Genomic DNA, 12,812 nt, shown 5'->3' on the forward strand with positions numbered 1-12,812 from the left:
GCATTCCATGAACAGAATATAACTTAAACTAGAAAAACAGATATTTCAATTAAGGTAGCATTGAAGATGTAGAGGATTACATAAAAGCCAGTAACGCTTTTAAGATACTTATTATACTATTTAGGAGTGGTACTAAATACTGTCTATTATTATTACTAAACACATAAAATATAGAACTAATAAAATAAATATACTAAAGAATGTAAAAATATGAAAGAAATTACAAAATAAAGTATAATATAAAAATATAATATAGATTATATAATAATATATAAAAAACCTACTTGACTTGAGCTTTTTATAGGAAATTTAATTTAGAAAATACCTGTAACTCAGATTTCATCTAAGACTGCATAATCTCTCATACACTAACATTGTGATTGGAACAACACTTTGCAATGAAAAAATATTCTGACAAACACCTCTAAAATATTCAGAAAAAACCCTGAAATAGTCTGAAAAATATTCTGACAAACAGCTCTAAACATGATTTCATCACCACTTTTCTCCTTCAATTTGTTATGCTCACCTACAGCTTTGTGATTTAAATTGGATTGTAAACTTTTCATTGAAGAGACTGTGCCTACTGGCCTTGTGCAAAGCAACCCTGAGGTTCCCTCCTGAATGGAGTCCCTGGCCAGGCTCTGTCATGCTTATGTTGAACACATTAACTTTGCACAACTCACCTAAAATTCATGGCTTTTATAACTGGAATCTGTAAGATTGCAATTGAAATTATCTTGACAAAGGCTGAAATTAAAGAACGTTACTCACACACTGGGAAAAAAAACCTCCCATATTTGTTCTAAGTGCAATGTCTCATTCAGACTGGAATTTTCTTTCTGTCTGAGAATTTGCATGATAAAAGCAAATGATGAATGGACATGGGACTGAAATGTTTGGGAGAGGAGCCTGTGACAGTTCCTTTGAAGCTTTAAGAGTTTATAATGTAAATAAGTGTTTAGGGGATTATTAACATTCACATATTTTACCCCAAAGGCTTTCTGTAAGGTCAACTTTTAAGCAGTTGAAGTATGCAGAAAGAATTGTAAAATGTATGTGGAACATGTTCAAAGACGTTAGAGAGTCTGTGCTGCAGAATGTTTTCATTTGACTTTTAATATGCTATTATATATATATAATATATATTATATAGTGTATATAATTAGTCATCATCAGATATATATATATAACATAGGCCTTGGGAGTTTTGGAAATCAAGGAATGCTAGCAGTTTTTTATATGAAGATATTTTTGTTCCAGAATATCACCAAAAGAGCAGACAAGGAAAACAGTTTTCAAATGAGCTTTAACAACCAGGGGACTAATTTATTATGACTGCAAAGAAGGTATCTTATTTCTCAGAAATATAGCTTCACACAGCTGTTTTCTGAAACATGTCTGGAAAGCACTGTGCTTCTTTATATGTCCAAATGCATTTCATATTCTGAAGCTTACATTTTAAATTCACAAGCTGAGGAAAATGACCAGTGCAACTCTAATTTCCAGCTAAATTATTAACTATTAACTATTATTACTATGATATAAGGGTTTCACATCGTGAAATATATATCATAGTAATAATAATTCTGAGAGAATTACTGTTTTTATTTGTTGAACATACTGTTGAAGGCCTGAAAAAGCCTTGTTTTTCTCATTCAAATAAAAATAAATCATGTGAAAATCTAAGCATAAAAAAATTATTCTCACCTTTTTTATTGCATATACCAATGTTCCCTGAACTATCACTTTGCAGAAAATAAGTCAATCTATTAAAAATATTTTTGGACATGTACTGAATTCCAGGTCTCTTTGTTACATTGTATCACTGAAATTCCATGAAGGATGATATGACCATAGCTTATATGGAATGCTATAATTTCAACATGAACTTTGACTACTTGACAAGCATAAATGTCGACCTTAGTTAATGAATTTGGTAATATAATATCCATTCATATATTACTGGTATACTCATACAGTATGCTTAAGCTACAAAAACTGTCAAAAGCTGCTTGCCATCCCTAATCAACATTTTCTATTTCCCCTAGAAATCTAATTCAATTACAACTGTCAAGAATAAAACAAGAATAACTTCTGCAAACTGAATATTCCTTTGTTTCACTCACTGTGCCTTGAGGAATTTTTATCTCCCTTTTGTCTACATTTCAACAATTTGTTTCATAAGGAAGAATTGACAAAGGGCATATCAGGAAAGGTAAAGAAAAAATGTTGGATAGCACTCCTTCTTGAGATAAGTTAGTTGAAAAAGCTGAATTATTCATACACCAATACAGTCACACCTAGGGAAGTGCAAAGTTGCTTATCACAAGGAGAAAGAAGGAAATAATCCAATCTGTTTACTAACATGTATAATGCAGCCATTCACTTAATTCTGCAAACATTTTCTTATCAAATTGCTTCTTAGAAAATGAGAAATAAATTGCTTGACTGTATTCATACATTGCTTATATAGCAATTTTCCTTTAGTATTTGTCAAATACTCCAAATAGCCATAAATTCACTCTGTCTGTCTTGGTTCTGCAGTGAACAACAGTACTGCAGTCATATGGTTCCTCAGAGTTTTTAAATAATAAGGTTAGAAATAAAAGTTGGCATTTTTGTTCTAATCTGCTGGATAGTCTCATCCAATTAAAATGCAAACACGGAGATATGAAGAAAATTCTGAATTTGAAATGCCAAAATTATAATATTAAAAAAAATCCTATTGACATATAATAAGAAAAGACGGTTTTCATTATCTAAAAAAAGTAACCACTCCAGGAAGCTGAAATTAGAAATTAATCTTGAACTGCTGCTTCAAAGACTCTGCTACATTTCTCAAAAACTTTTATTTGAAAATTTAAATATATAAATAACTTTTGTATATAGACATCAATTAAGTAAAAAGGCCACAGTCAAGATGGATAATTTTCTTTCACCAAAACCTTTTTTTGGGTACTGGGAAAATGTGCAAGAGAGGAAACACCTTGAGTTCAAAGGAGAGGATATCAGTCATATATGTTACTAAGAATTATTCATTCAAGGAGTTGATAATTGCATAGAAATTGTTATGATTGCTCCATACAAATACTTATGAGTAAACCTATATAAATATTAATTTAAGATAAGAAAAATGAGTGTTTTCTCTGTTTCAAAAGTCATTGAAGTGCTTTTAAATGAAGGAAGAATGCAGCAGAAAAAGAGAACCTCTCTCCAGAAAGGGAGAACCTGGATGGTTGAGAGCTTCATTCTACTTTTCTCTGCCCTACACGTCAAGACACAGATTTCTAAAACCTATGGAAGAGATGGCTTAGAGCATCTTGGATGACACTGGGCATGTGTTGAAACAAGACTCCATTGCTTACGGTAGCTAAAACCTCAGTACCCTGTGTGTTCAGTATGTGTTTTCTAGGGGCTTGAGATCATGGTTTTCCTGTGAACACTATGTCAAACCTGTGTGCATGGCTTGAGTAATCTGAAGGCTCTTAGACAGTATTGATATCAGTCTGTTGGGCTGTTTTGGGTAGTGCACAGCTATATATTTAGCACAGAGACAGAAAACTACCTGAATGGACTTAATAAACTGTCTTAATCAGTAAATGGAATACATACCCTATGTATATTTTATTTAAATATATATATTTTAAAATATATATATTTTAAATATATATATTTTAAAATTTATATTTTAAACATATATATTTATATATTTTATATATAAATATATAAATATTATATATAGCCTATATGTAATATTCTCTATATAACAGACATTTTTCTTGGCATTAAAGATAGAAACATGACTTTGTAAACTTTTCAAGTAAAGTTATCTTGATAGTTCATCCTTGAATAAATTTCATAAAACTGAAGGAGAGACCTGATTAGGCCGAAAAAAAGGAGATCACTCTTGAAAAGTGCCCTGCTAGAGCTCAGAAACAACAATTAACCAGTGAATTTGGTCTATGAATTTGAAAATATGTGTAACTGACACAGACTATCAAATTGCTCTGTTGAAGAGGGTGACTGACTGTAACTGCTAATTTACAGGACCTGGCAAGAAAACCTCTGCTCGTGAAAGAGGAATTCAGTTCAGCTTTCAAATACTGGATATAGTTCAAAGATCAAACTAAAATATTAATTGAAACAAGAAAAATCATAAATGGCAAGTTCCTTACTAAAAAAATTGTTAGCTTTGACATAAGTGAAACACATTAAGTTTTATCTTCATATGACCATAGAACCACAGAATGGTTAAGGTAGGGAGAGGACTGCCGGAGGGTGTCTGGTCCAGCCTTTTGATCAAGCAGGGGGCACTTAAAGCTGAAGACACATATATAAACAGCTATTTTGTATATTTCCAGATATGGAGACTCCAAAACAAGGAGCTAAATTATGAATTAAGACATCTCTATGTAACAAATGGAAGAATACAAATCAGAAGCTAGGAATTTGAAAGAAAATTAGGACCACACAAGGAGAAATGTAGCTAATACAAGGCTAAAAATGAGGACGTTTTGTGTCTGTCAGAAACAATTATAATTATAAGTTTTATCCATTAATAATCACATTTATGTTTTCCTGTTCTTACAAAAATATCAGATGTTGTGTATAGATTACTTGAAAAAAGGTATACTCTTTCTTCCTTGATTATTGGATTAATGTTGCACTGCCTGCGCTCAAATTTAATGGGTTTTAATCAGAGAGTTTATTAACTTGCTGCCAAATATCTGACCAATGAATATTCTGTGCTATTAACATTGATTTTCTGTAAGTTTTGGAACACGGGGGCAGTTCTCCAGAGATTGAAAGAAAGATGATATTGTGATAACATTCAAGAAAGGTGAGTTGGATGACCTGGGTGATGTTAGGCCTGTCAGTCTGACATTGATCTTAGACAAAGTAATGGAAAGAGGCTGAGAGAACACTTGATTAATAAAGAGATAAAGGAGGTAAATATAATTAATGCCAGTCAAAATGGGTTTATGGAAAATAAATCTCATCAAACTGACTTGATCATTTTTTCAACACTACAATCTTTGTTAACAATTAAAATGGGATTGATGGAATACACCCATTGCACCACATGTTTTTCTCTTGATATTATACCAAACACTGTCTAATAAAAAAATGAGGGCACAAAATCAGTATCACACACAGTAAATAGATGTAAAACTGTCTAGGTAGAAAGATTCAACTGAGAGTTGAAAATTTTTAGTAGTTAAGTTTCTAGCAGAACCCTATCAGATTTGATTTTTTTTGGTGTGTTTTGCTGTTATTTGTTACCTATGCTATGTCTGGTAGGGAAGCATTACTCCTCACTGAGCATACTAAGAGAAATATGGTTGAAATAGTTGAATGAAACCAGTTTCTGATATTATGAAGTCTGACTTTCAATGAGCTTTGGTCTGACCAATGAAAAAAGTTAACTACATCTAAACATACAGTAAAAATAGACAAAAGAAAAATAAGGCTTTATTTGCAGCAGGGTGCCCACTATCACGAAAAGCATAGGTCTGAGAATTACTTTGAGTAATTTGAATAATTAGTTGAGAATACACATTGACTGTTATGCTGTAACTCCTAGGATTAATGTAATCTGTGAATTCATAAATATAATTATTCTGGTCTAGTGTTTCTGGAAAATCTTCAAATTTCCTTAGACTGCTGTAATTTTATCTTAGTAACACCTAGTTTTGGAGTTCTCAGCAAAGATGTCTTAAATGGAACAGATTAAAAGAAGAATAGCAGACATAGAGAACAAAGTGGAGAATTAATTTTGTTAGCAGCTAGTTTTTATAATGAAAGGGGACAGTTGACTGGCAAGAGAATTTTCTTCTATCAGAAAAATTATGTAATAATTTTTGTTATAATCAGGTGGCTTGTAGTTGAAACTAGATACATTCAAATTATAAATAAAATAGTTTTAAGAGTAGCATGAGACATATTTTAATCAAGTGATAAGCATTTGTTATTTTTAAATTCTTAAATGCAGGTTGGCTCCCCCACTCTGATCAACTCAAGCAGGAATTAATTTGGAGTCTTACGTTACACAAAAAAAATATGCTGGATGATTAAATGGACTTTTATGGCTGCAGTCCATGAATCTATAGCAACAGGGAGAGCTGACTTCTATGCTCTACTTGCCAATAAAATGAATTAAGTCTGATCTATATGGAAAATGTTCACTAGCAGAATAATAATTGGATACTATGTGCTTTTTTGATTAAATAATTACACTGCTAAAATCTCCAGTGTAAATTCACCTATACACAGGACAGCTTAGTCTGTTTCTTAAACCAAACATGCTGATTTATGTTGGAATTACTGGACATTCATGAGAGATTTTAAGCTCAAAATGAAATAATTTTACAGTTATGCTGTGCTTAAAATTTATAATAAATAATGGACTGACTAAACCTTGATGAGATATCTTGACCAAGTTAATATTTTGAGTAAGAGGAAAAATATATTTTGACCAGCTTGATGAGAAAATGTTCTGTGACAGTTTGTTCCTAATACCCAAACTATTCTGTGTGTCATCACAGGGAAAATTCTTCAATGGATTAAAGTGCATTTCTAGTCTATTGTACTTGTGGGTCAATGTTTTTGTAGCAGGCGTGTCTCTACGGGTGACTTCTGGGGGAAGCTGCCAGAAGTTTCCCCCATGTCCAACAGAGACAATGCCAGCTGACTCTGACACTGCTGGCCACGGGTGAGTCATTCAGAGAAGACACTAGGATATCATGTTTAAGAAGAAAAACAAAGTTATTGCCCAGAAGTTATTGCAGACAGAAAAGAGGAGTGAGCATATGTGAGAGGAACAGCTGTATCTGTGTATGCCAGCTTATGTCTGACACTACATTCAGTGAGGGAGGGGCAGGAGATTCTCCAGGCACGGGAGCTGAGATTCCCTGCAGCCTGTGGTGCAGCCCATGGACAGGCAGCTGTGCCCCTGCAGCCCATGGAGGAGCATGGGGATGCAGAGATCCACCAGGAGCCTGTGGGGCAGGCTCACACTGAGCAGGCTCCTGGCAAGGACCTCTGGACTTGTACACCACAGCAGGTTTCCTGATGGGATGTGTCACCTTGTAAGGGACCCACAATGAGGCAGGCTGTACTTGAAGGACTGCAGCCCATGGAAAGGGATGTACGTTGTGACCCTAGGGGGTACTTATGCTGGAGCTGTTTGATCCTGAAGACCCACACCCCATTGAAGGGACACATGCTGGAAGTATCTTGGGAATAAGTGCAGCCTGTGGGAAGGAGAGGTTTGTGGAAGACTAACTTCCATGGGAGGGACCCCACAATGTAGCAGGGAAAGAGTGTGAGGAGTCCTTCCACTGAGGAGCAAGGAGTGTCAGAACATGTGATAGCAGGGGTCCAGATAGGAGAAAACAAAGCTAGCATGTAGAGAGATGGCTTTTGTTTGGATCTTGCTTACAAGTGGCAAGCTGAATGTGAAAATCTGAGGCTGGGTTTACCATAAACTATAATTTAACAATTCCTCATAGCTACCTTAAACTCAAATTCACTTTTCATTGAGGGATTTAACTACACAGGTAAATCAGAGATGGGGACAAGAGCTTTTAACTTACTCTTTTTAAATTTAATAAATTACACCCCACAACCACTTCAGGGGTAGGTGGATGAGAAAGAGCTTTAACCTTTGCATGTGAAACTAATGATCAAAATGCTTGTCCATTAAACAGATGATGGAATTTGTATGATGAACAAGTAATAAGATCATATATCTAGTGTACCCCAGAACAGTATCCACATCATGAAATGCAGTCTGCATGTACATGCACACACTTGAACACCTTCATAAACACCCATAGGTATATTAATGGAAAAGAGGGGATTGGGAATTTCTCATTTATATTTGTCCATCCAGAAATGAAAAACATAAAAGAAATAATTATTTAGCTTTGAGATGAGAATGAGAGCAAATCTGGAATGCATCAACACTTTGGATCATACACAAAAATAGACACAGTCCTTTCCTTTCCTTCAGATATCTTGGCAAAAAGCATTAGGAAAGAAGTGCTTTTAGCACAAGCAAAGAAAGAAACTTAAAAAGGGATACACAATTCAAACTGCTGCTTAACAGTAAAAGTTCAATAGGCAGAAGATATGTTATATATTCTTCTCTGTTAGACATTCCATATTTATTTGAGACATCTTATTCCAAGCGTGCAGGGTAATGTGAAAGCTATTCTTAGATATTTGACTTTGGTCATTCAATATATGCACATTTTAAACACCCACTCTAATATGCTTACTCTCACTTGCAGAATTGATTATAATGCAAGTTAACCACCTGCATTGGTCCAATATTATTTTTTCTTTGTTAATAGGCAACATGTTTCTGTTTGGGTTTATTTCTTTATCTGGGTTTTATAATAGTGGACTATTTTGTATGTTTGGGTTGGGGGAGTTGACAGTTTAGGTAAAATATTCTATTTTGATTTAAAACTGCTTCTAAAATTAGAATTACAAGATATAGCAGGAGAATATTTTCTGACTGGGATCCCAAACGATAAGACCGACTCTTACAATAATCACTTTAGGAATCAGATTCAATCCTGGTACTACTTGCACAGAAACTTGATTGACCCACCAAAAATAATAAAATAATTGTCCTGGCTTGGGACAAATTTGGGAGGAGACTTCCAAAGGCGTCTCTCTAGAAAGCATATTCCAGCAGTCCCTCCTCCAGCTGGATCAGGAAAATATTTCCTTGGAGAAAAGTGGAAAAAACCTGTTTATTTAACAAGCAAAATATTCAGAAGCATAAAAAATCAATAGTATTAAACAATGAAACCTCTCACTGTTCTGAAGAGATGGCAAATTCAGAAAGTCCTTGTTGTGGGTTCTAGCTCAGCTCACTCAGTCTCTTATCAGTCCCTTTGGCACTGGGAAATGCTGTAGGCCACAGGTGTGAGCAGCTGCTGCTCTTCTGGGTTTTCAGTCCAGAACCGGGCTGACCAGTTCCAAGAAAAATTAAAAAACACAGTCTGGGGAACTTCTCTGCCTCAGCTAGCTAGAAAACTAACCAAAAGCAAAGGAGAGTGCTCTCCCGCTGTCCCTGCTGCAGACAACACAGTCTGTGAAAGAGAGAGCTGAAGCTTTTATCTCTATATTTTTGAATACAGCCGCCTCAGTTATTCCACTGCTTCTCCTTCTCCCCCCCTTCATTCTCAAACCTAGTTTTGAAGGTGCACAACCTATTTCTAGGCTAAACAGATGAATGGGCATACAATCAGCATCATAAAGTCACCTCAGCACAATACGTCAACACTTCACACACATATTAAATAAAAAATTGAAGTGTAGCTAAAGGTCTGGAAACTGAAGTGATTCACTGGTAGGTACATCTTTCTTAATGTTTTATTCTGTGGAGAAGACTCAGAGGCATTAATCACCAAAATAATTGTTCATTTTCTCAGATTATGTATAATAGACAAGTAGACAAAAGCAGAAGACCCAAAAAGAAAAAAAAAAAAAACATCTTGGAAAACAGCTTTTACTGAACAGCTATATCTACAGAGAAATGGAGAAGAGGATTATGACAATACTCAGTAAACAAGCTTATAAGGGACTGAAATTGTAACCAGATGATTCTGAGGTTGTTGTGCACAAATTTGCCCTATATGTCTTTCTGAATGAAATTTGGCAGACTCTGCTAACTATTATATTGTGCTAATTGTAGCAGATCTACTTTTGTCAGTCAGGGAGATATTTGTGTTGGATCTGCACTCTCGCATCAGCCTTACCGACTTTCCAAATTTTTTTAAGTATGGTAGCTGTTATCAGCATTTTATTTATTGACATAATTTCTCTGAACCTAGCATAGTTCAGTAGTCTGATCAAATATTTAGATCTGGAATCCAAATTCTGAATTCCATAAACTGCTATGTAGGTGTTGGAAATACATGAAAGTACAGGTTGAACGCCAGCAACAGCGTTACCATGGACAAAAGAATTTCTTCTTTATATAACCTGGCAACAATCTATATATTCTTTGGGCTTTAAGAGTTTCCATCCATTATGGCCAAATTTCTCTCATGATAGTAATAATGAAGACAGCTGTATAAACAAAATGTTTGCAGCCATCAATGCTAAACATACTAAAACTCATCTTAGTTAAAAATTTAAAAAATAAAAGCTGGTTTGATCAGTTCTGGCTTTAAAATGATGACTTGAAGTTGAGATAAAAAACCCAAGGTTTGTGAGAAGCTAGGTGTATTACCACAACCTCAAGGGAGAGAATGGGCAGTCAGGCTTTTTCCAGGTAAACCCAAACTTCTCAGCATGTAACTCTAGCCTCTTGTTATGATCAATGAAGATTTTTTTCCTACAGCTGTGCCTGCCTTTCTCCTTCCATGTTATTGATGGGGAACTGATCCCTGTCAGAAAAACGAACATGCAGGGGATCATAAGAAAAAAAATAGTAAACATATAAAAATCCCATTGTGACACAAAAATAAAAGGACTGAAACTGCTTCACTTAGACCCTTATATAAGTAATAAAAACTGTAAGCATAAAATAAGGGCTAAGAAAAATAGATTTTTGGTACTACTTAACCTCTCATCATAGTTTTAAAAAGCCCTATTAAACAGAAAGGAACTAAAGGTATGATGCTTTCTAACACATCAAAACTCCTTGGAACTCATCCCTCCAGATGGAACTGAGAAGCTATATGTTAGACATGTTTTTTAAATTGCTAAATAGTTTGGAAAATGTGAATATGATTTCTGTGCACCCTCTAAAGACAAATATATGATTCTTATTGAAAAACGTGCGCTTTTTTAGGCAACTTCAGGAAATTTTGAGAAGAAGTAGCTTTTTAATCAATCCACTTCTCACATTAATACCCAGAAGGTAGGAATGCTATTTTTCCTAAAAGATTGAAGGACTCAATAAGAGTGGGAGTTGGTAAGAGAGAACCTTAGCATTCTCAGACATAACTTACTAGGTGCAATAAAATTATATTCCTTTATCTATGCACCGATATCTCTTAAACCTTGAGCAATTTTCTCTCTGTTAAAGCAAAAATCAAGTTCAAGTATAATTTTATGTAGTACATATAAAAAGTTGCACAAAATTGTCAGCTTAATTGCAGCACTGTTGTCTTATCTGTAGAAAAACTAATGTAAAAGACATTTGGAAAAGGAGGCATCAAAGTGCCACAGAGTTTTTGACATTTTAACAATGATAGGAAATATTGTTTTCGTGAAGTATATATATTCTGTCCTAACACAGAACAGAAATAAGTGAATTCTCTTGGTGAATTCTGTCATCTCAGCTGAGCTTATACTTCCATGGAGAAGCCATTGATATTTGTGTTCTTGTTGTTGTTTTCTTGGTTAATTAGCATCTGTTACATCCTTCTGTTTTGTGACTGCAGGTTATTGGAAACAAATATAAGCATGAAAAATCATTCTTAATTTCATATTTTATTTCCCAAACCCCTAGATCATTGCTTTTTAATTTCATCACCCACATTGATATATATCTACATTATTTGGGAGATTAATTTTGAAGAAAATGGCATTAAAATTTAACAGACAGCTAAATGGACAATGATAACTTATTTATGTCAAAAATAGCCTTTTGAGAAAGTATATGCATGCTTTGTATAAAATCTTAACTGCATTTTTTGTGAACAGTTTACAGGGAAAAAAACCCCAGTATTTAATTTGAACTGGTGGCATTGCTCTCCTCCTCTCATGAAAAAATATGTTTACATATGTTTTGGTGCCAGATCAAATCTTGAAGTAATTTCTGCTAAATCCATTCATTTTGGCTTATTCTTGTCTAGAGCATGATGCACTTGTTCTTTGAGATGCTTGCTTTCCTAAATATTAAACCTAAGGCATTTATTCACCACTGGCACCTTCAGGGATTTTTTTTAAAAAATCTCTGTAAAGAACACCTTGTAATTGGTATTTAATTCTTTGGCAAGTGTCTCTGGAGGCTACAGATGTGTGACATTTATTGTATATATTGATTTCTTAACTTAGTATGCTTATTAGACAACATCTGCAAAAGACAGCAAAGCCCCTGATGGTTTGATTTAAAACTAAATTATATAAAAAAATACAAAACTTAAAAAATCAGTGGGCTTCAAAGACTAGAAGAGCCCAAAATCTAGTCCCAGTAAGTCTCAAGAAAATAAGAAGTGGCTTTATCCTAAGAATTGAAGACATACTATTTGACATACTGTTATTATAGCCTCCAAGTCTTCACCTAAACCTGTAAAATTATCCACTGCAAATAGCACATAATATTGCAATTAGTATTGTTTGAGTATATCAGCAAGTTATTACTAAAACTGATTAATTTTGAAATTACAGTCAAGTAAAAAAATTGAAAATCCACATATTTTGTCATGAAAGGATGAGAATTCAGGCACTTAAGTATAAAAACTTGATGGTTTCAGATTAAAAAGAGCATGTGTGAAAAAAACCTTTCTAATATGAAGTAATGATAGAGGTAGAAGTCATAAGTTGCCTGATTTGTAAGAAAATAAATGATTTCAGGTTTTCTACTAAGTGTTTCAAACCTGATTTGGGTAAATGTGCTTGAGTTTAGGTTTCTATTCTCAAGCCAAATTTTGTGTCAGTAGGACCCAATGTTCATGTGACTGCTCCCAATCACACCCATACCAGCCCTCAGCAGGAAATACCTAGGGCTTGCCAAACATACCCACATCCTTTGCTGCTCACACTAATTAGTGAGTATGCTTGCCCTTATTCATTAAGGCTGCTAGATAAGCCTACAGCATGACATCTCTGAGGAGAAG

Source organism: Agelaius tricolor, unplaced genomic scaffold (assembly GCF_023055355.1).
Source record: "Agelaius tricolor isolate 1412-34295 unplaced genomic scaffold, bAgeTri1.0.p SCAF_8, whole genome shotgun sequence".
In the NCBI taxonomy this organism is placed as follows: Eukaryota; Metazoa; Chordata; class Aves; order Passeriformes; family Icteridae; genus Agelaius; species Agelaius tricolor.